A 24,764-nucleotide genomic window follows, 5' to 3' on the forward strand; every position below is an offset into this window, starting at 1 on the left:
AACACAAATTCACCTGAACATTTGCACAGTTGATCACAGTGTTATAACTTATAACGATTGATTTCAGCAAAATAAGGGGGCATGTTGATTAAAAAAAATAAGAAGAAAAACATAGATAAAATTTGCATAAAGAGGTACACAAGGAAATGTCGTTATGAAAAAGTTAAACTATATGAAGAAAAGGTAAATATACTCCTAATATCAACAATTCAACATAGAAGGGTTGCCAGCTATGAAGCCTGAACAAAATAGAATAGAAATCAACCTACATAAGTAGTACTTGATAATTCTTTGGAGTCATCCGAATGGGAATTGCAAAAGTATTGGCAGATTCATCTCATTCAGTCTCGCCCCTAGCAGCAAATATGCAGTCTCGCCCCTAGCAGCAAATATGCCACTTCCTGTCATTTCCTTCCACTTGGGAGCTGAGCATGGTTTCATGAAGGGGAAAAGGGAACGGGGAACGACTTGGTGAGCCACAGGTCCCTTCATCTATAGAACTTGACAAAACATAGACAAATCATGAGCCTTGTGATTAACACAGATTCACCGATTGCGTACCAAAGCTGGATTAGTTGTTTAAATAGTGCGATTGACCATGGATGAAAAACTATCTATGCAAAAGTAGGGAGATGTTAGAAAAATCAAAGAGTCAGAGATGGAGGGAGATTGGAGAGTTGAACTTACGTGTAGCAAAGATTGTTGGTCAGTGACTGCAGTGCATCAGCAGTAAATTCGTTCTCATCATAGAGCACATGGTAATGGGTCGGGCGACTTGTTCCCTGACAAGAAATATTTTTGACACTCAATGTCTGATAAGTGTTGTTCTGGAAAAGAATGTGCAACGTACCTGAATGCCAGCATGACTACACAAGTAGAAATCAAACTCGGTAGGATGGAAAATCTTTTGGTCAACCACAGTTCCTGCAACACAAGTGAAGCGCAAAATAAGGCCCAGACAGCAAATGCTTATAGAAGCAGCAGCTTTATGAACCCAATAACAGTGTGACAGAAAAACACTAACCAGGAAGAATGTTTCCACTTTTATCAGTCATATCACGCCTTCCGTGAACCTCAGGGAAAAGCCTTGTGTGATGCCTTTTCTGAACAACCACAAACGTCACTGGGGGTAGATATCCCTCCTCCAAAGAAGCACAAGCCTTCAAATGGAAAGGGACAAAACCATTGACATGGGCATGACAATGCAAACCATATTTCACCGACAAATTCTGATGCTAGAAATCATACCTTTCTGATGGGATCCATTTCATGAAGGAGAACATGGCTGAATTGACCTTCACTTACACCGTCCCTGCATAGGAGTTATAAGTCAACATACTTCACTCAACAGCATACAATAAATGAACCAAAAACAGGAATCTGGAACACATGCCTATAGAATATTATCCTCTCAGGCTTTCTGTTTGTCTTCTTGCGGAAAGAAATCAGTAGTTCCCTGCAATGCCAGTTGAAAGGGAATTAGGCTTACACCTAGTTCCTAAATAATTTTGGTGGTTGAATTGCCCAACACAAATAATTGGACTAACTAGTTTGCTCTAGTGTACAAGTTATACAGGTGCCAAAGGTTCACACTTAGCCAATAAAAAGACCAAGTATTGGGTTCAACAAAAGAGCAAAGGGGCAACCGAAGGCACCTCTGGTCTGGCGCACCGGACTGTCCGGTGCACCACCGGACATGTCCGGTGCACCAGAGGACTCCAACGCAAACTCGTCACCTTCGGGAAATTCCAGAGGCGACTCCGCTATAATTCACCGGACTGTCCGGTGTACACCGGACAGTGTCCGGTGCTCCAAGGAAGAGCGGCCTCAGGAACGCGCCAGCTTCGGGAATGCATTTTCCGCTGCTCCGCTATAATTCATCGGACATGTCCGGTGTACACCGGACTGTCTGGTGTAACTGCGGGGCAACGGCTACTTCTGGCGCCAACAGCTACATGCGGCGCATTAAATGCGCGCCAACGCGCGCAGAGGTCAGGCACGCCCATGCTGGCGCACCGGACACTCTACAGTACATGTCCGGTGCGCCACCGGACATCCAGGCGGGCCCAGAAGACAGAGCTCCAACGGTCGGAACCCAACGGCTTTGGTGACGTGGCTGGGGCACCGGACTGTCCGGTGTGCACCGGACTGTCCGGTGCACCATACGACAGACAGCCTCCACCAAACGGCTAGTTTGGTGGTTGGGGCTATAAATACCCCCAACCACCCCACATTCAAGCCATCCAAGTTTTTACACTTCCAACCACTTACAAGAGCTAGACATTCAATTCTAGACACACTCAAAAGATCAAATCCTCTCCCAAATTCCACACAAAGCTTTAGTGACTAGTGAGAGAGATTTGCTTGTGTTCTTTCGAGCTCTTGCGCTTGGATTGCTTTCTTCTTTCTTGATTCCTTCTTGCGATCAAACTCACTTGTAATTGAGGCAAGAGACACCAATCTTGTGGTGGTCCTTGTAGGAACTTTGTGTTCCAAGTGATTGAGAAGAGAAAGCTCACTCGGTCCGAGGGACCGTTTGAGAGAGGGAAGGGGTTGAAACAGACCCGGCCTTTGTGGCCTCCTCAACGGGGAGTAGGTTTGCGAGAACCGAACCTCGGTAAAACAAATCCGCGTGTCTCACTTCACTATTCGCTTGCGATTTGTTTTGCACCCTCTCTCGCGGACTCTATTATATTTCTAACGCTAACCCGGCTTGTAGTTGTGTTTATATTTGTAAATTTCAGTTTCGCCCTATTCACCCCCCCCTCTAGGCGACTTTCAATTGGTATCAGAGCCCGGTGCTTCATTAGAGCCTAACCGCTCGAAGTAATGTCGGGAGATCACACCAAGAGGGAGATGGAGACCGGCGACAAGCCCACTACGAGTCACGGGAGCACTTCATCGGAAGAGTCCCGCACCAAGAGGAAGGAGAAGAAGAAGGACTCCTCCAAAGGAAAGAAATCTTCTTCACACTCCAAAGGGAAGGAGAAGAAATCCTCTTCTCACCACAAGGAGAAGAAGGAGAAATCTTCTTCCCACAAGCCGCATCGAAGTGGGGACAAGAAGAAGAGGATGAGGAAGGTGGTCTACTACGAGACCGATTCTTCATCAACATCCACCTCCGGCTCTGACGCGGCATCCGTCACTTCTAAGCGCCAAGAGCGCAAGAAGTATAGTAAGATTCCCCTACGCTACCCTCGCATTTCTAAACATACACCTTTACTTTCCGTCCCATTAGGCAAACCACCAACTTTTGATGGTGAAGATTACGCTAGGTGGAGTGATTTAATGCGATTTCATCTAACCTCGCTCCACAAAAGTATATGGGATGTTGTTGAGTTTGGTGCACAGGTACCATCCGTAGGGGATGAAAATTATGATGAGGATGAGGTGGCCCAAATCGAGCACTTCAACTCCCAAGCCACAACCATACCCCTCGCCTCTTTAAGTAAGGAGGAATACAACAAGGTGCAAGGGTTGAAGAATGCAAAGGAGATTTGGGACTTACTCAAGACCGCGCACGAAGGTGATGAACTCACCAAGATCACCAAGCGGGAAACGATCGAGGGGGAGCTCGGTCGCTTCCGTCTTCGCCAAGGGGAGGAGCCACAAGATATGTACAACTGGCTCAAAACCTTGGTGAACCAAGTGCGCAACCTCGGGAGCAAAAAGTGGGACAACAACGAGGTGGTTAAGGTTATTCTAAGATCTCTCATTTTCCTTAACCCCACTCAAGTTCAATTAATTCGTGGTAATCCTAGATACACACTAATGACTCCCGAGGAAGTAATCGGGAATTTTGTGAGCTTTGAATGTATGATTAAAGGCTCAAAGAAGATCAACGAGCTTGATGAACCCTCCACGTCCGAAGCACAACCGGTGGCATTCAAGGCGACGGAGGAGAAGGAGGAGTCTACACCGAGTAGACAACCAATTGACGCCTCCAAGCTCGACAATGAGGAGATGGCTTTAATCATCAAAAGCTTTCGCCAAATCCTCAAGCAACGGAAGGGGAAGGATTACAAATCCCGTTCCAAAAAGGTTTGCTACAAGTATGGTAAGCCCGGTCACTTTATTGCTAAATGTCCGTTGTCAAGTGACAGTGACAGGGATAACGACAAGAAGGGCAAGAGGAGAGAAAAGAAGAGGTACCACAAGAAGAGAGGAGGCGATGCCCACGTGTGCCGCGAGTGGGACTCCGACGAGAGCTCCACCGAGTCCTCCTCCGACGAGGACGCCGCCAACATCGTCGTCACCAAGGGACTCCTCTTCCCCAACGTCGGCCACAAGTGCCTCATGGCAAAGGACGGCAAAAAGAAGAAGGTTAAATCTAAATCCTCCACTAGATATGAGTCTTCTAGTGATGAAAATGCTAGTGATGAGGAGGATAATTTGCGTACCCTTTTTGCCAACCTTAACATGGAACAAAAGGAAAAATTAAATGAATTGATTAGTGCTATTCATGAAAAGGATGATCTCTTGGACTCTCAAGAGGACTTCCTTATTAAGGAAAACAAAAAGCATGTTAAGGTTAAAAATGCTTATGCTCTACAAGTTGAAAAATGTGAAAAATTGTCTAGTGAGCTAAGCACTTGCCATGAGACCATTGACAACCTTAGAAATGAAAATGCTAAATTAGTTGCTAAGGTTGATTCCCATGTTTGTATTGATTCAATTTCCAATCCTAGAGATGATAATGTTGATTTGCTTGCTAGGATTGATGAATTGAATATTTCTCTTGATAGCCTTAGGATTGAAAATGAAAAGTTAATTGCTAAGGCTAAAGATTTTGATGTTTGCAATACTACTATTTCCGACCTTAGAACTAAGAATGATATGTTGCATGCTAAGGTTGTAGAATTAAAATCTTGCAAACCCTCTACATCTACCGTTGAGCACACTTCTATTTGTACTAGATGTAGAGATGTTGATATCAATGCTATTCATGATCACATGGCTTTAATTAAACAACAAAATGATCATATAGCAATATTAGATGCAAAAATTGCCGAGCATAACTTAGAGAATGAAAAGTTTAAATTTGCTAGAAGTATGCTCTACAATGGGAGACGCCCTGGCATCAAGGATGGCATTGGCTTCCAAAGGGGAGACAATGTCAAACTTAGTGCCCCTCCTAAAAATTTGTCTAACTTTGTTAAGGGCAAGGCTCCCATGCCTCAGGATAACGAGGGTTACATTTTGTACCCTACCGGTTATCCCGAGAGCAAAATTAGGAGAACTCATTCTAGGAAGTCTCACTCTGGCCCTAATTATGCTTTTATGTATAAGGGTGAGACATCTAGTTCTAGGCAACCAACCCGTGCTAAGTTGCCTAGAAAGAAAACTCCTAGTGCATCAAATGATCATGACATTTCATTTAAGACTTTTGATGCATCTTATGTGCTTACTAACAAATCTGGCAAGGTAGTTGCCAAGTTTGTTGGGGGCAAACACAAGGGCTCCAAAACTTGTGTTTGGGTACCCAAAGTTCTTGTTTCTAATGCCAAAGGACCCAAAACTGTTTGGGTACCTAAAGTCAAGAACTAAAATTGTTTTGTAGGTTTATGCATCCGGGGGCTCAAGTTGGATACTCGACAGCGGGTGCACAAACCACATGACAGGGGAGAAGAAGATGTTCTCCTCATATGAGAAAAACCAAGATCCCCAACGAGCTATCACATTCGGGGATGGAAATCAAGGTTTGGTCAAAGGATTGGGTAAAATTGCTATATCACCTGACCACACTATTTCCAATGTTTTTCTTATAGATTCTTTAGATTACAATTTGCTTTCTGTATCTCAATTATGTCAAATGGGCTACAACTGTCTCTTTACTGATGTAGGTGTCACTGTCTTTAGAAGAAGTAATGATTCAATAGCATTTAAGGGTGTGTTAGAGGGTTGTCGGGGACCATAATTAGGGGTACCCTCAAGACGCCTAATTCTCAGCTGGTAACCCCCATCAGCATAAAGCTGCAAAGGCCTGATGGGTACGATTAAGTCAGGGATCAGTCCACACGAGTGACTCGATCACGCTTCACCCGAGCCTAGCCTCGGCCAAGGGCAGCCGACCTCGAGAGACTTCCGTCTCGCCCGAGGCCCCCCTTTTTACGGCGGACGCATCACCGGCTCGCCCGAGGCCTTGGCTTCGCTCAGAAGCAACCCTGACTAAATCGCCGCACCGACTGACCAAATTGCAGGAGCATTTAACGCAAAGGTGGCCTGACACCTTTATCCTGACACGCGCCCCCCGGCAGAGCCGAAGTGACCACCGTCACTCCACCGCTCCACTGACCAGTCTGACAGAAGGACAGCGCCGCCTGCGCCACTCCGACTGCGGTGCCACTCGACAGAGTGAATCTGACAGGCAGTCAGGCCTTGCCAAAGGCGCCACGGCGAACTCCGCTCCGCCCGACCCCAGGGCTCGGACTCGGGCTAAGACCCGGAAGACGGCGAACTCCGCTCCGCCCGACCCCAGGGCTCGGACTCGGGCTAAGACCCGGAAGACGGCGAACTCCGCTCCGCCCGACCCCAGGGCTCGGACTCGGGCTAAGACCCGGAAGACGGCGAACTTCGCTCCGCCCGACCCCAGGGCTCGGACTCGGGCTAAGACCCGGAAGACGACGAAACTCCGCCTCGCCCGACCCCAGGGCTCGGACTCCGCCCTGGCCTCGGCCGAACGACCTCCGCCTCGCCCGACCCCATGGCTCGGACTCGGCCTCGGCAACAGAAGACAGACTCAACCTCGGCTTCGGAGGAGCCCCCACGTCACCCTGCCTAGGGCACAGACCCGCCACGTCAACAGGGAGTGCCATCATCGTCCTACCCCGAATCGACTCGGGTCACAGAGAACGAGACCGGCGTCCCATCCGGCCAGCTCCGCCGGATGGGCAATGATGGCGCTCCACAAGCTCTGTGACGACGGCGGCCCCCAGCTCTCTTACGGAAGCAGGGCGACGTCAGCAAGGACTCGACCGCTCCAACAGCTGTCCCTCCGCCAGGCTCCGTCGCACCTCCGACAGCCACGACATCACGCCAGCAAGGTGCCAAGACCTCTCCGGCTGCCACATTGGCATGTACCTAGGGCGCTAGCTCACGCTCCGCTAGACACGTAGCACTCTGCTACACCCCCCATTGTACACCTGGATCCTCTCCTTACGACTATAAAAGGGAGGACCAGGGCCTTCTTAGAGAAGGTTGGCCGCGCGGGACCGAGGACGGGACAGACGCTCCCTTGGGGCCGCTCGCTTCCCTCACCCGCGTGGACGCTTGTAACCCCCCTACTGCAAGCGCACCCGACCTGGGCGCGGGACGAACACGAAGGCCGCGGGACTTCCACCTCTCTCACGCTCGGCTCCGGCCACCTCGCCTCTCCCCCCTTCGCGCTCGCCCACGCGCTCGACCCATCTGGGCTGGGGCACGCAGCACACTCACTCGTCGGCTTAGGGACCCCCCTGTCTCGAAACGCTGACAGTTGGCGCGCCAGGTAGGGGCCTGCTGCGTGCTGACGAACAGCTCCCCGTCAAGCTCCAGATGGGCAGTCTCCAGCAACCTCTCCGGCCCGGGGCGGTGCTTCGTTTCGGGACTCTTGAGTTCATGTCCTTCGACGGCAGCTACGACATGATACTTCTTCCACCGCCGCGCGACAACGACAATGGCGGCCGACAACCCGCCCGCCGGCGGCGGAATCGACGACATCTTCCCCGCGTGGTGGAAGAGCAACATTCGAGCTCGCTCCGTTCTCTCCCCTGCCAACGGAGGAGGAGGCGGGGCCATCAAGGCCAAGCGGGAGGCCGCGCTTCGTTGGCCGTCGAGCGAATCGACGCCCCCGACGCCCCGACGGAAGGCACGCCGGACGTCGACCTCGCGTTCAAGACGAAGGCAAGCGCCGTCCCCCCGCGACACGCTGACCCCGAGCAAGAAGACGACGCCGGCGCGCTCGCGGAAAGCCTGCAGGACGTCGCCCTCGTACCTGAGATGACGGTGCAACCAGTCCCCGATGTGACTACGTCGCTCCTCGTCGACCAAAAGGTATCGACTAACTCCCATCTTACGTCATTTCGACTCGGCCTCAACCCGCCAAACGACCTCGCTTTGGCGGGCGCTCTCATTGAGGTGAGTGCAACCCCACTGGGGTTTCGTATGCGGTCGCCTTGGGACCGACTGACGGACGTCTTGACCTACGGGCCCTCTGGGTCCGAGGAAGATGACGATCCCAGCATCTGTTGGGATTTCTCCGGACTTGGCAACCCCAGTGCCATGCGGGACTTCATGACCGCATGTGACTACTGCCTATCCGACTGTTCCGACGGAAGCCGCAGCCTTGGCGACGAGAGCTGCGGCCCAAGCCGCGAATGTTTCCACATCGAGCTAGGGGATCCCTCCGAAGGCAACCATCTCGGCATGCCGGAGGACGGTGATATTCCTAGGCCGGTGCCTCGCGCCGACATCCCACGAGAGCTAGCTGTGGTCCCCGCTCCGGCGGGGGGTTACGACCCACAACTCGAGCAAGTCCGCGAGGCGCAGGCCAGGCTCAACGAGGGAACAGGAGCGCTTGAGCCGATCCGTCGGGACGTCGGGCAGGCATGGGCGGGCAAACCCCTGGCCGGAGAAATACGTCACCTGCCCCAAGGTCTCCAGCACCGCGTCGCCAACGATGCCAGGGTCAGGCCGCCGCCCGCATCCAGCGGGGTTGGTCAGAACCTGGCAGCCGCAGCGATGCTCCTCCGCGCGATGCCGGAGCCATCAACCACCGAGGGTCGGCGAATCCAGGGAGAGCTCAAGAATCTCCTGGAAGGCGCTACGGCCCGACGGGCCGAGAGCACTGCCTCCCGAAGGCAGGGATATCCCTCGGAACTTCATGTCGCGACTTCCCGATTCATGCGGGAAGCCTCGGTCTACACCGGGCGCACGCGCAACACCGCGCCTGCGGCCCCGGGCCACCTCGGCAACGAGCACCATCGACGCGACCGACGGGCCCACCTCGACGAAAGGGTGCGCCGAGGCTACCACCCCAGGCGTGGGGGGCGCTACGACAGCGGGGAGGATCGGAGTCCCTCGCCCGAACCACCCGGTCCGCAGGCCTTCAGTCGGGCCATCCGACGGGCGCCATTCCCGACCAGGTTCCGACCCCCGACTACTATCACGAAGTACTCGGGGGAAACGAGACCGAAACTGTGGCTCGCGGACTACCGCCTTGCCTGCCAACTGGGTGGGACGGACGACGACAACCTCATCATCCGTAACCTCCCCCTGTTCCTCTCCGACACTGCTCGCGCCTGGTTGGAGCACCTGCCTCCGGGGCAGATCTCCAACTGGGACGACTTGGTCCAAGCCTTCGCTGGCAATTTCCAGGGCACATACGTGCGCCCCGGGAATTCCTGGGACCTTCGAAGCTGCCGGCAACAGACGGGGGAGTCGCTCCGGGACTACATCCGGCGATTCTCGAAGCAGCGCACTAAGCTGCCCAACATCACCGACTCGGATGTCATCGGCGCGTTCCTCGCCGGCACCACTTGTCGCGACCTGGTGAGCAAGCTGGGTCGCAAGACCCCCACCAGGGCGAGCGAGCTGATCGACATCGCCACCAAGTTCGCCTCTGGCCAGGAGGCGGTCGAGGCTATCTTCCGAAAGGACAAGCAGCCCCAGGGCCGCCCATCGGAAGAGGCTCCCGAGGCGTCTGCTCCGCGCGGCGCCAAGAAGAAAGGCAAGAAGAAGTCGCAATCGAAACGCGACGCCGCTGACGCGGACCTTGTCGCCGCCGCCGAGTACAAGAACCCTCGGAAGCCCCCCGGAGGTGCAAACCTCTTCGACAAGATGCTCAAGGAGCCGTGCCCCTACCATCAGGGGCCCGTCAAGCACACCCTCGAGGAGTGCGTTATGCTTCAGCGTCACTTCCACAGGGCCGGGCCACCCGCCGAGGGTGGCAGGGCCCGCGACGACGACAAGAACGAAGATCACCAAGCAGGAGAGTTCCCCGAGGTCCGCGACTGCTTCATGATCTATGGAGGGCATGCGGCGAATGCCTCGGCTCGGCATCGCAAGCAAGAGCACCGGGAGGTCTGCTCGGTGAAGGTGGCGGCGCCAGTCTACCTAGACTGGTCCGACAAGCCCATCACCTTCGACCAGGCCGACCACCCTGACCATGTGCCGAGCCCGGGGAAATACCCGCTCGTCGTCGACCCCGTCGTCGGCAATGTCAGGCTCACCAAGGTCCTGATGGATGGGGGCAGCTGCCTCAACATTATCTACGCCGAGACCCTCAAGCTCTTGCGCGTCGATCTGTCCTCCGTCCGGGCAGGCACTGCGCCCTTCCACGGGATCATCCCTAGGAAGCGCGTCCAGCCCCTCGGGCGACTCGACCTCCCCGTCTGCTTCGGGACGCCCTCTAACTTCCGAAGGGAGACCCTGACGTTCGAGGTGGTCGGGTTCTGAAGAACCTACCACACCGTACTAGGGAGGCCGTGCTACGCGAAGTTCATGGCGGTCCCCAACTACACCTACCTGAAGCTCAAGATGCCGGGCCCCAACGGGGTCATCACCGTCGGCCCCACGTACAAACACGCGTTCGAATGCGACGTGGAGTGCGTGGAGTACGCCGAGGCCCTCGCCGAGTCCGAGGCCCTCATCGCCGACCTGGAGAACCTCTCCAAGGAGGTGCCAGACGTGAAGCGCCATGCCGGCAACTTCGAGCCAGCAGAGACGGTTAAGGCCGTCCCTCTGGACCCCAGTGGCGACACCACCAAGCAGATCCGGATCGGTTCCGGGCTCGACCCCAAATAGGAAGTAGTGCTCGTCGACTTTCTCCGCGCAAACGCCGACGTCTTTGCGTGGAGTCCCTCGGACATGCCCGGCATACTGAGGGATGTCGCCGAGCACTCGCTGGATATTCGGGCCAGAGCCCGACCCGTCAGGCAGCCTCTGCGCCGATTCGACGAGGAGAAGCGCAGAGTGATTGGCGAAGAGATCCACAAGCTAATGGCAGCAGGGTTCATCAAAGAGGTATTCCATCCCGAATGGCTTGCCAACCCTGTGCTTGTGAGGAAGAAAGGGGGGAAATGGCGGATGTGTGTGGACTACACTGGTCTCAACAAAGCATGTCCGAAGGTTCCCTACCCTCTGCCTCGCATCGATCAAATCGTGGATTCCACCGCTGGGTGCGAAACCCTGTCCTTCCTCGATGCCTACTCAGGGTATCACCAGATCCGGATGAAAGAGTCCGACCAGCTCGCGACTTCTTTCATCACGCCGTTCGGCATGTACTGCTACGTCACCATGCCGTTCGGTTTGAGGAATGCGGGCGCAACGTACCAGCGGTGCATGAACCATGTGTTCGGCGAACACATCGGTCGCACAGTCGAGGCCTACGTCGATGACATCGTAGTCAAGACAAGGAAGGCTTCCGACCTCCTCTCCGACCTTGAAGTGACATTCCGATGTCTCAAGGCGAAAGGAGTCAAGCTCAATCCCGAGAAGTGTGTCTTCGGGGTGCCCCGAGGCATGCTCCTGGGGTTCATCGTCTCCGAGCGAGGCATTGAAGCCAACCCGGAGAAGATCGCGGCCATCACCAGCATGGGACCCATCAAGGACTTAAAAGGTGTACAGAGGGTCGTGGGATGCCTCGCGGCCCTGAGCCGCTTCATCTCACGCCTCGGCGAAAGAGGTCTGCCTCTGTACCGCCTCTTAAGGAAGGCCGAGTGTTTCGCTTGGACCCCTGAGGCCGAGGAAGCCCTCGGGAACCTGAAGGCGCTCCTTACAAAGGCGCCTGTCTTGGTGCCCCCGGCGGATGGAGAAGCCCTCTTGGTCTACGTCGCCGCGACCACTCAGGTGGTTAGCGCCGCGATTGTGGTCGAGAGGCAAGAGGAAGGGCATGCATTGCCCGTTCAGAGGCCGGTCTACTTCGTCAGCGAAGTGCTGTCCGAGACCAAGATCCGCTACCCACAAGTTCAAAAGCTGCTGTATGCTGTGATCCTGACAAGGCGGAAGCTGCGACACTACTTCGAGTCTCATCCGGTAACTGTGGTGTCATCCTTCCCCCTGGGGGAGATCATCCAGTGCCGAGAGGCCTCGGGCAGGATCGCAAAGTGGGCGGTGGAAATCATGGGAGAAACGATCTCGTTCGCCCCTCGGAAGGCCATCAAGTCCCAGGTGTTGGCGGACTTCGTGGCCGAATGGGTTGACACCCAGTTGCCGACGGTTCCGATCCAACCGGAGCTCTGGACCATGTTTTTCAACGGGTCGCTGATGAAGACAGGAGCCGGCGCGGGCCTGCTCTTCATCTCGCCCCTCGGAAAGCACTTGCGCTACGTGCTGCGCCTCCATTTCCCGGCGTCCAACAATGTGGCTGAGTACGAAGCTCTGGTCAACGGGTTGCGGATCGCCATCGAGCTAGGGGTCAGACGCCTCGACGCCCGCGGTGATTCGCAGCTCGTCATCGACCAAGTTATGAAGAACTCCCACTGCCGCGACCCGAAGATGGAGGCCTACTGCGACGAGGTTCGGCGCCTGGAAGACAAGTTCTTCGGGCTCGAGCTCAACCACATCGCTCGGCGCTACAACGAAACCGCAGACGAGCTGGCTAAAATAGCCTCGGGGCGAACGACGGTCCCCCCGGACGTCTTCTCCCGGGATCTGCATCAACCCTCTGTCAAGATCGACGACGCGCCCGAGCCCGAGGCACCCTCGGCACAGCCCGAGGTACCCTCGGCCCCCGAGGGCGAGGCACTGAACATCGAGGAAGAGCAGAGCGGGGCCACGCCAGATCGTGATTGGCAGGCCCCGTACCTGCAATATCTCCGTCGAGGCGAGCTACCCCCCGACCAAGTCGAGGCTCGGCGGGTAGCGCGACGCGCCAAGTCGTTCGTCTTGCTGGGCGATGAAGAAGAGCTCTACCATCGCAGCCCCTCGGGCATCCTCCAGCGATGCATCTCCATCGCCGAAGGTCGGGAACTGCTGCAAGAAATACACTCGGGGGCTTGCGGCCATCACGCAGCGCCCCGAGCCATTGTCGGGAATGCTTTCCGGCAAGGCTTCTACTGGCCAACGGCGGTGGGTGACGCCACTAGAATTGTCCGCACCTGCGAAGGGTGCCAATTCTATGCAAAGCAGATCCACCTGCCCGCTCAGGCTCTGCAGACAATACCCATCACCTGGCCCTTCGCTGTATGGGGTCTGGACCTCGTCGGTCCCTTGCAGAAGGCGCCTGGGGGCTACACGCACCTGCTGGTCGCCATCGACAAATTCTCCAAGTGGATCGAGGTCCGACCTCTGAACAGCATCAGGTCCGAGCAGGCGGTGGCGTTCTTCACCAACGTCATCCATCGCTTCGGAGTCCCGAACTCCATCATCACCGACAACGGCACCCAGTTCACCGGCAAAAAATTCTTGGATTTTTGCGAGGATCACCATATCCGGGTGGACTGGGCCGCCGTGGCTCATCCCATGTCGAATGGGCAAGTGGAGCGTGCCAACGGCATGATTCTACAAGGGCTCAAGCCTCGGATCTACAACGACCTCAACAAGTTCGGCAAGCGGTGGATGAAGGAACTCCCCTCGGTGGTCTGGAGCCTAAGGACGACGCCGAGTCGTGCCACGGGTTTCACGCCGTTTTTCCTGGTCTACGGGGCTGAAGCTATCTTGCCCACTGACCTGGAATACGGCTCCCCGAGGACGAGGGCCTACGCCGATCAAAGCAACCAAGCTAGCCGAGAAGAATCGCTGGACCAGCTGGAGGAGGCTCGGGACAGGGCCTTACTACACTCGGCGCGGTACCAGCAGTCCCTGCGACGCTACCACGCCCGAGGGGTCCGGTCCCGAGACCTCCAGGTGGGCGATCTGGTGCTTCGGCTGCGGCAAGACGCCCGAGGGAGGCACAAGCTCACGCCCCCCTGGGAAGGGCCATTCGTCATCGCCAAAGTTCTGAAGCCCGGAACATACAAGCTGGCCAACAATCAAGGCGAGATCTACGGCAACGCTTGGAACATCAAACAGCTACGTCGCTTCTACCCTTAAGATGTTTCCAAGTTGTTCATATACCTCGCACCTATGCAAAGTTTAGTCGTCAAGGAAGGGTCGGCCTAGCCTCGGCAAAGCCCGACCCTCCCTCGGGGGCTAAAAGGGGGGAGACCCCCTCTGCGTCGAATTTTTCCTCGAAAAAGGATCTCTTTTCAGCAGGATTACTTTCGTGCTTCTTGACTACTTCGGAAAGCGGATCCTGGAAACGACGGAGTACACGTAAGCAGCCAAGGCTGACCGAGCCGAGGGACTCCTACGCCTCCGGGATACGGATACCTCACTCATCACCTTCTGCGAGAAGTAACTCGCGCTCGGATAAAGCGACTCCGTGGACCGAACAAGTCTTCACGTTCGGAAGCTCTCCTGCCGAAGCAGTCCTTCAAGCTTTCTCGACTAAGTCGGGGACAGGGCCTCATGGACGGGTGAAAGTACGCGTAAGCGGCAAGGCCGACCGAGCTAAGGGATTCCCACGCCTCTGGGATACGGATACCTCACTCGTCCCTTCCGCGAGAAGCAACTCTCGCTCACACAAACATCCCTGTTACCGACAGAGTCCAGATGCTCGAAACAAGAGGAAAAAAGACGCAGCTTCGCAAGCACGGCGAGGGTGTGTTTTCTGGCCTCGGCGGCCGCAGAAGGCACACGCAACAAGACGATCTGATCCTGCAGGCTCGGGTCTTCACGCTGAAGGGAGCCGTAGCACCCTCGGCATCGACGACGTCTTCAGCAGAGTCCGACCTAGCCTCAGACGGCGACGCGGTCCAGGGATTCCTCCGGGAATCCGGCCCGAGCAGGCGGCTCGGCCGGTTACCCGCATTAACTCCGCGGCGGGACACGCGGCGCCTCTGGCGGGAGAAGCGCGCGACGCTTCGCCTTCGCCGTAATGACCGCGTCAAAAAGAGGTACGCCACGTCGTTCGATTTCGTATCCTTTTCCTTTTTCCTCTTTCTCTATCTCTTGCAACAGGGACCGGGAAAGGGGGATACCCCGAAAAGGATCCTTCTCCGCGAAGGAACCGGGCTCCGAGCCCCCCCTACTGATCAGGGGTTCGAAGACTGGCCCTCCGAAGGGTTCAACAGTCGCCTCAGATCGCGTGGGCCCGACACCCACTACTGGTCAGGGGTTCAAAGGCCAGCCCCCCGAAGGGTTCCATGGCCGCCTCAGGCTACTCGGGCTCCGTGCCCATTACTGATCAGGGGTTCGAAGGCTGGCCCCCGAAGGGTTCACAGTCGCCTCAGACACCGAGCGAGGGATGACCAGGGGTACGTTCGATACATAACCAAGGCTCGGGCTGCGCTCCCGAGGTACCCTAGGACATTTCCGAGACCAGCGGGAACGATCTTGTAACGGAATCCCATCGGAGGGAGGCATCGAGCCCTCGGACCCCGTCGCCAGGGGACCGGGTCCGGCAAGTCACCCGCAGGTACTTTTGGGCGTGCCTCTGGGCCCCTAGCCGACCCCCAACGAACGGGGCACGGACGTCCACTCGGATTACCCACTTGCAGCTCACCGGAGACACCATGTTCGGTGCCCATCGAGGGTAACATGGCGCACTCCCCCCCTCCTCCTTGCGGAAAGGCGACGTAGGGGCGTATGTAAAAAGTCGAGTCTGTCCCTGATCGTCCTCTCGCCCTGTGCAGAGGCTCGGGGGCTGCTCTCGCAAAAACCGGCTCTGGCCAAACCGTTGACAGCGTCAACATACCAGCCCGAGAGCTTGGGCCCCGACCGTGCACCCGGGCTACGGCCAGTTCGCATGAGGGAACGACCAGACCAGCCGAAGCATTACACAAGGTATTAAGACCTCGAAGGAGTGTAACCACTCCTCTGAGGCCTCGGGGGCTACACCCACCGGAACAAAATGCAACCGAGAAAGGCTGGTCCCCTTGCAAAAAAGTGCGACGAAAGCCTCCAAGCGAGTGCTAACACTCCCTTCGAGGCTCGGGGGCTACTGTCGGGGACCATAATTAGGGGTACCCTCAAGACGCCTAATTCTCAGCTGGTAACCCCCATCAGCATAAAGCTGCAAAGGCCTGATGGGTACGATTAAGTCAGGGATCAGTCCACACGAGTGACTCGATCACGCTTCACCCGAGCCTAGCCTCGGCCAAGGGCAGCCGACCTCGAGAGACTTCCGTCTCGCCCGAGGCCCCCCTTTTTACGGCGGACGCATCACCGGCTCGCCCGAGGCCTTGGCTTCGCTCAGAAGCAACCCTGACTAAATCGCCGCACCGACTGACCAAATTGCAGGAGCATTTAACGCAAAGGTGGCCTGACACCTTTATCCTGACACGCGCCCCCCCCGGCAGAGCCGAAGTGACCACCGTCACTCCACCGCTCCACTGACCAGTCTGACAGAAGGACAGCGCCGCCTGCGCCACTCCGACTGCGGTGCCACTCGACAGAGTGAATCTGACAGGCAGTCAGGCCTTGCCAAAGGCGCCACGACGAACTCCGCTCCGCCCGACCCCAGGGCTCGGACTCGGGCTAAGACCCGGAAGACGGCGAACTCCGCTCCGCCCGACCCCAGGGCTCGGACTCGGGCTAAGACCTGGAAGACGGCGAACTCCGCTCCGCCCGACCCCAGGGCTCGGACTCGGGCTAAGACCCGGAAGACGGCGAACTTCGCTCCGCCCGACCCAGGGCTCGGACTCGGGCTAAGACCCGGAAGACGGCGAACTCCGCTCCGCCCGACCCCAGGGCTCGGACTCGGGCTAAGACCCGGAAGACGGCGAACTCCGCTCCGCCCGACCCCAGGGCTCGGACTCGGGCTAAGACCCGGAAGACGACGAAACTCCGCCTCGCCCGACCCAAGGGCTCGGACTCCGCCCTGGCCTCGGCCGAACGACCTCCGCCTCGCCCGACCCCATGGCTCGGACTCGGCCTCGGCAACAGAAGACAGACTCAACCTCGACTTCAGAGGAGCCCCCACGTCACCCTGCCTAGGGCATAGACCCGCCATGTCAACAGGGAGCGCCATCATCGTCCTACCCCGAATCGACTCGGGTCACAGAGAACGAGACCGGCGTCCCATCCGGCCAGCTCCGCCGGATGGGAAATGATGGCGCTCCACAAGCTCTGTGACGACGGCGGCCCCCAGCTCTCTTACGGAAGCAGGGCGACGTCAGCAAGGACTCGACCGCTCCAACAGCTGTCCCTCCGCCAGGCTCCGTCGCACCTCCGACAGCCACGACATCACGCCAGCAAGGTGCCAAGACCTCTCCGGCTGCCACATTGGCATGTACCTAGGGCGCTAGCTCACGCTCCGCTAGACTCGTAGCACTCTGCTACACCCCCCATTGTACACCTGGATCCTCTCCTTACGACTATAAAAGGGAGGACCAGGGCCTTCTTAGAGAAGGTTGGCCGCGCGGGACCGAGGACGGGACAGGCGCTCCCTTGGGGCCGCTCGCTTCCCTCACCCGCGTGGACGCTTGTAACCCCCCTACTGCAAGCGCACCCGACCTGGGCGCGGGACGAACACGAAGGCCGCGGGACTTCCACCTCTCTCACGCTCGGCTCCGGCCACCTCGCCTCTCCCCCCTTCGCGCTCGCCCACGCGCTCGACCCATTTGGGCTGGGGCACGCAGCACACTCACTCGTCGGCTTAGGGACCCCCTGTCTCGAAACACCGACAAGGGTCAGCTATACTTGGTAGATTTTGATAGAGCTGAACTCGACACATGCTTAATTGCTAAGACTAACATGGGTTGGCTCTGGCATCGCCGACTAGCCCACGTTGGGATGAAGAATCTTCATAAGCTTCTAAAGGGAGAGCACATTTTAGGATTAACCAATGTTCATTTTGAGAAAGACAGGGTTTGTAGCGCATGTCAAGCAGGAAAGCAAGTTGGCACTCATCATCCACACAAGAACATCATGACAAGTGACAGGCCACTGGAGCTCCTACACATGGATTTATTCGGCCCGATCGCTTACATAAGCATCGGCGGGAGTAAGTACTGTCTAGTTATTGTGGATGATTATTCTCGCTTCACTTGGGTATTCTTTTTGCAGGAAAAATCTCATACCCAAGAGACCTTAAAGGGATTCTTGAGACGGGCTCAAAACGAGTTCGGTTTAAGGATCAAGAAAATTAGAAGCGACAACGGGACGGAGTTCAAGAACTCACAAATAGAAGGCTTCCTTGAGGAGGAGGGCATCAAGCATGAGTTCTCTTCTCCCTACACCCCACAACAAAATGGTGTAGTGGAGAGGAAGAATCGAACTCTATTGGACATGGCAAGAACCATGCTTGATGAGTACAAGACACCGGATCGGTTTTGGGCCGAGGCGGTTAACACCGCTTGCTACGCCATCAACCGGTTATATCTGCACCGAATCCTCAAGAAGACATCATACGAACTCCTCACCGGTAAAAAACCCAACATTTCATATTTTAGAGTCTTTGGTAGCAAATGCTTTATTCTTATTAAAAGAGGTAGAAAATCTAAATTTGCTCCTAAGACTGTAGAAGGCTTTTTACTAGGATATGACTCAAACACAAGGGCATATAGAGTCTTTAACAAGTCCTCAGGACTCGTTGAAGTTTCTTGTGACGTTGTGTTTGATGAAACTAATGGCTCTCAAGTAGAGCAAGTTGATCTTGATGAGATAGGTGAAGAACAGGCTCCGTGCATCGCGCTAAGAAACATGTCCATTGGGGATGTGTGTCCTAAGGAAGCCGAAGAGCCTCCACATGCATAAGATCAACCATCCTCCTCCAAGCAAGCATCTCCACCAACCCAAAATGAGGACGAGGCTCAAGTTGATGAAGAAGAAGATGAGCCTCCTCAAGATGACGGCAATGATCAAGGGGGAGATGCAAACAATCAAGATAAGGAGGATGAAGAACCAAGGCCGCCACACCCAAGAGTCCATCAAGCAATCCAACGAGATCACCCTATCGACACCATCCTTGGCGACATTCATAAGGGGGTAACCACTCGATCTCGTGTGGCACATTTTTGTGAGCATTACTCTTTTGTTTCCTCTATTGAGCCACACAGGGTAGAGGAAGCACTCCAAGATTCGGATTGGGTGATGGCAATGCAAGAGGAGCTCAACAACTTCACTAGGAATGAGGTATGGCATTTAGTTCCACGTCCTAATCAAAATGTTGTAGGAACCAAGTGGGTCTTCCGCAACAAGCAAGACGAGCATGGTGTGGTGACAAGGAACAAAGCTCGACTCGTGGCCAAGGGGTATTCACAAGTCGAAGGTTTGGATTTTGGTGAAACCTATGCACCCGTAGCTAGGCTTGAGTCCATTCGCATATTATTAGCCTATGCTACTTACCATGGCTTCAAGCTTTATCAAATGGACGTGAAGAGTGCCTTCCTCAATGGACCAATCAAGGAGGAGGTCTATGTTGAGCAACCTCCCGGCTTTGAAGATAGTGAGTATCCTAATCATGTCTATAGGCTCTCTAAGGCGCTTTATGGGCTCAAGCAAGCCCCAAGAGCATGGTATGAATGCCTTAGAGATTTCCTTATTGCAAATGGCTTCAAAGTCGGCAAGGCCGATCCTACTTTATTCACTAAAACTCTTGACAATGATTTGTTTGTATGCCAAATTTATGTTGATGATATTATATTTGGGTCTACTAACGAATCTACATGTGAAGAATTTAGTAGGATCATGACACAAAAATTCGAGATGTCTATGATGGGGGAGTTGAAGTATTTTCTAGGATTCCAAGTCAAGCAACTCCAAGAGGCCACCTTCATTAGCCAAACGAAGTACACTCAAGTCATTCTAACCAAGTTTGGAATGAAGGATGCCAAGCCCATCAAGACACCCATGGGAACTAATGGGCATCTCGACCTCGACATGGGAGGTAAATCCGTCGATCAAAAGGTATATCGGTCGATGATTGGTTCATTGCTTTATTTATGTGCATCTCGACCGGACATTATGCTTTCTGTTTGCATGTGTGCAAGATTCCAATCCGACCCTAAGGAATCCCACCTTACGGCCGTAAAAAGAATCTTGAGATATTTGGCTTATACTCCTAAGTTTGGGCTTTGGTACCCTCGGGGATCCACTTTTGATTTGATTGGTTATTCGGATGCCGATTGGGCGGGGTGTAAGATTAATAGAAAGAGCACATCGGGGACTTGCCAGTTCTTAGGAAGATCCTTGGTGTCTTGGGCTTCAAAGAAGCAAAATTCGGTCGCTCTTTCTACCGCCGAAGCCGAGTATATTGCCGCAGGTCATTGTTGCGCACAATTGCTTTGGATGAGGCAAACCCTGCGGGGCTATGGTTACAAATTAACCAAAGTTCCTCTTTTATGTGATAATGAGAGTGCAATCCGCATGGCGGATAATCCCGTTAAACATAGCCGCACTAAGCATATAGCCATTCGGTATCATTTTCTTAGGGATCACCAACAAAAGGGGGATATCGAGATTGCATACATTAATACCAAAGATCAATTAGCCGATATCTTTACCAAGCCACTAGATGAACAAACTTTTACCAAACTTAGGCATGAGCTCAATATTCTTGATTCTAGGAATTTCTTTTGCTAAACTTGCACACATAGCTCATAAATATACCTTTGATCATGTCTCTTTTATATATGCTATGACTAATGTGTTTTCAAGTGTATTTCAAACCAAGTCATGGGTATATTGAAAGGGAATTGGAATCTTCGGCGAAGACAAAGGCTTCCACTCCACTCCACAAACTCATCCTTCGCCGTCACTCTGAGCATCTCTCCAACTTTGGTATAATCTTCACTCATTTATTTTATGACCAAAGGAGGAGAAAGTACTTCTAAGGGCCCATATTTCGTTCTAAGTATCCGTTTTTGGCGATTCATGCATGCCAAAGGGGGAGAAAGTATTGGCCCAAAGCAAAAGGACCGCACCACCACCCTAATTTTAAAATGATTTTCAAATTGATAAATTTCAAATTAGTATCTCTTTGTGTTCTAAAGGGGGAGAAAGTAGTACTTTCAAAATTAATATCTCAAAACCCTCTTGAACACTAAGAGGAGGATCTCATTTAGGGGGAGTTTTGTTTTAGTCAAAGAAAAAGCATTTGAAACAGGGGGAGAAAATTTCAAATCTTGAAAATGCTTCACAAAATCTTATTCATTTACCTTTGACTATTTGCAAAAGAACTTTGAAAAGGATTTACAAAAGAATTTGCAAAAACAAAACATGTGGTGCAAGCGTGGTCCAAAATGTTAAAAATGAAGAAACAATCCACGCCTATCTTGTAAGTATTTATATTGGCTCAACTCCAAGCAATCTTTGCACTTACATTATGCAAACTAGTTCAATTATGCACTTCTATATTTGCTTTGGTTTGTGTTGGCATCAATCACCAAAAAGGGGGAGATTGAAAGGGAATTAGGCTTACACCTAGTTCCTAAATAATTTTGGTGGTTGAATTGCCCAACACAAATAATTGGACTAACTAGTTTGCTCTAGTGTACAAGTTATACAGGTGCCAAAGGTTCACACTTAGCCAATAAAAAGACCAAGTATTGGGTTCAACAAAAGAGCAAAGGGGCAACCGAAGGCACCTCTAGTCTGGCGCACCGGACTGTCCGGTGCACCACCGGACATGTCCGGTGCACCACCGGACATGTCCGTTGCACCAGAGGACTCCAACTCAAACTCGTCACCTTCGGGAAATTCCAGAGGCGACTCTGCTATAATTCACCGGACTGTCCGGTGTACACCGAACAGTGTCCGGTGCTCCAAGGAAGAGTTGCCTCAGGAACGCGCCAGCTTCGGGAATGCATTTTCCGCTGCTCCGCTATAATTCACCGGACATGTCCGGTGTACACCGGACTGTCCGGTGTAACTGCGGGGCAACGGCTACTTCTGACGCCAACGGCTACCTGCGGCGCATTAAATGCGCACCAGCGCGCGTAGAGGTCAGGCACGCCCATGCTGGCGCACCGGACACTCTACATTACATGTCCGGTGCGCCACCGGACATCCAGGCGGGCCCAGAAGACAGAGCTCCAACGGTCGGAACCCAACGGCTTTGGTGACGTGGCTGGGGCACCGGACTGTCCGGTGTGCACCGGAATGTCCGGTGCACCATGCGACAGACAGCCTCCACCAAACGGCTAGTTTGGTGGTTGGGGCTATAAATACCCCCAACCACCCCACATTCAAGCCATCCAAGTTTTTACACTTCCAACCACTTACAAGAGCTAGGCATTCAATTCTAGACACACTCAAAAGATCAAATCCTCTCCCAAATTCCACACAAAGCTTTAGTGACTAGTGAGAGAGATTTGCTTGTGTTCTTTCGAGCTCTTGCGCTTGGATTGCTTTCTTCTTTCTTGATTCCTTCTTGCGATCAAACTCACTTGTAATTGAGGCAAGAGACACCAATCTTGTGGTGGTCCTTGTAGGAACTTTGTGTTCCAAGTGATTGAGAAGAGAAAGCTCACTCGGTCCGAGGGACCGTTTGAGAGAGGGAAGAGGTTGAAAAAGACTCGGCCTTTGTGGCCTCCTCAACGGGGAGTAGGTTTGCGAGAACCGAACCTCGGTAAAACAAATCCGCGTGTCTCACTTCACTATTCGCTTGCGATTTGTTTTGCACCCTCTCTCGCGGACTCTATTATATTTCTAACGCTAACCCGGCTTGTAGTTGTGTTTATATTTGTAAATTTCAGTTTCACCCTATTCACCCCCCCCTCTAGGCGACTTTCACCAGTTACCCAGATGAACCATTCGACAACTTTCAATAGGTCAACTCAAATCAATAAAAAAACCTTACCTGATCATGCCACCATTAACGTTGTACCCCATCTGTGGATCTTTACTAATAGTAAATAAATCTTCTATTATCTCTTGGTGTGGTTGAGCAGAAACCAGACCTCTGTACTTGGTGATTTCAGGCCAGTCCATTGATGCCACCACCTGCACAATTTGAATGTTTGAAGTTAGCAACATGATAACTTATTTTTGCATAGTTTAGATTGCACCAAATTACGAGCATGAATATCACATTATAAGAAGATCATACAACTGAATTATGATTGATTAAGATGAAACTAACAGTAGCAATGGATGATGCAGAGTCCTCTCCTGGTGGGGGGTGTGTGACATATACGCCAAAGATGATTGTTGGGACTTTAGAGACAAAGGGTATACCATTATGTGCAAAGGCTCGCTCAAGAACCGTGTTACGCCCACCAACCTGCTCGACGAAAGGAATCGTTACATTCCTGCAGGAAAGAACCAAAATAAAAAAACATAATGTAAAAAATATAGGTATTGAGAGACCTTGACATTGATTTTGAGTGCAACATTTTCCAAGTATTGCTTGTTTGGCCTGCTAGCATGCTTTGGCAAGCAACACTGAGATACAATTCCAATGTCAGTCTCATAGACTCTTTTAATTTTACCTGCAAAAGTAGGAGTAATTTATATACCAAAAATTCTAATAAATTGTAAGGTGTGTATGACCCAGAACAAGAAGAAAGTATGCATACCATAAGAACCACTAACTTCAGGAAGAATTACAATTCAAAGCTGGAGCTGATTTCCCACTGCTTGTTGGGCAAGCATTTGGGTGGCTCTCTTGTGTACATCTCTCAAAGCATTCTCTATATGGTTAGGAGCAGCAGACCGGACTTCAATAAATGGGCGTGGATTGACAACCTACAGAGATGATTAGAAGTAAAAACTACAGTATATATAGTGAACTATCTGGAATAACTTGATAACACATACAAATAGTAAAAAACTTACCATTCCAGTGGCGATGTCGCGGATGTTGTCTGGATCCTTGGAGACCAGCACCAGGCCGGCCGGCGGTGCCCCGTGCGCCCGTGAGCCTAGCCTGCCACCGGCGCCCGGCGTCGTCCCCGAGGTGGCATTCTGCGGTGGGGCAGCGATGGGAAGATTTGGGAGGCACGAAGCCGCGGTGGCGGGGCGGTACTGCGAGGAGAGCAAGTCGAGCAGGTATAGGAGCGGCCACAGAGTACTGGGTTTCTGAATATGGTCTGATTTCTGAATATACTGACATTGATCTCTAAAAGGCTTAATATTCATTAGTTTTGTTCTCTGCTAGCATCAAACATGAACAGAGAGACTGTAGAGGCACCACGCTAGCACATATAGGTCGAGGTGGAGCAGGAGAGGACAAGAAAGGAGCATAACATACCTTTGAGCTGTAGGTCGAGGTGGTCGACGCTCCACAACAACCTTGCTACAACATGGAGGGTGCAACACAAACAAAAGGACATGAGTCAAAACTATAGTACAGAAACAACCATGCCATCAAATTGCAACTTTTAACCACCCCCATGTCAAGCAAACATCATTTACATTTTACAACTTTCTAACAAAACATAATATAATATTACTATTTGTGCAACTGTTGCCCATATATCTGGAATTAGAAGAAGGGGAAAAGGTGCAAACAACATCCAAGCTAAAACTAAAATTTGAGCTAGAAAAGAGTTCATGTTATTGCATAAGTAAATTCTGAAAAAAGAAAATCAGATTTCTGGAAGCATGAGCTCGATATCAATTTGATGAAGAAAAGGCATGCCTCGCACTGGGAGCAGGCGGGGCATTTCGGCTCGAAATCAACAGGGAAGCCCAAGGAACCTAGAATCTAATCTTCCTAGCCTAATTGGGATTTGAGGCCCACCACACAACGCAACTACCTTAGCACCAGCCACGACAATCAGATAATATATCTGATGTTTCCCCGCTGATTCCATTAGTCATTATTATTGTTCTAGGCGCAAGGCAAAAGGTCAAAAGCC

General features: G+C 53.0%; 1 pseudogene; it reads right to left on the bottom strand.

The window, feature by feature from the left end:
- Positions 1-675: 675 nt before the first annotated feature.
- Positions 676-23,766, bottom strand: LOC103649480 (protein argonaute MEL1-like; annotated as a pseudogene).
- Positions 23,767-24,764: the final 998 nt, after the last annotated feature.

This window comes from Zea mays, chromosome 2 (assembly GCF_902167145.1).
Source record: "Zea mays cultivar B73 chromosome 2, Zm-B73-REFERENCE-NAM-5.0, whole genome shotgun sequence".
NCBI lineage: Eukaryota > Viridiplantae > Streptophyta > Magnoliopsida > Poales > Poaceae > Zea > Zea mays.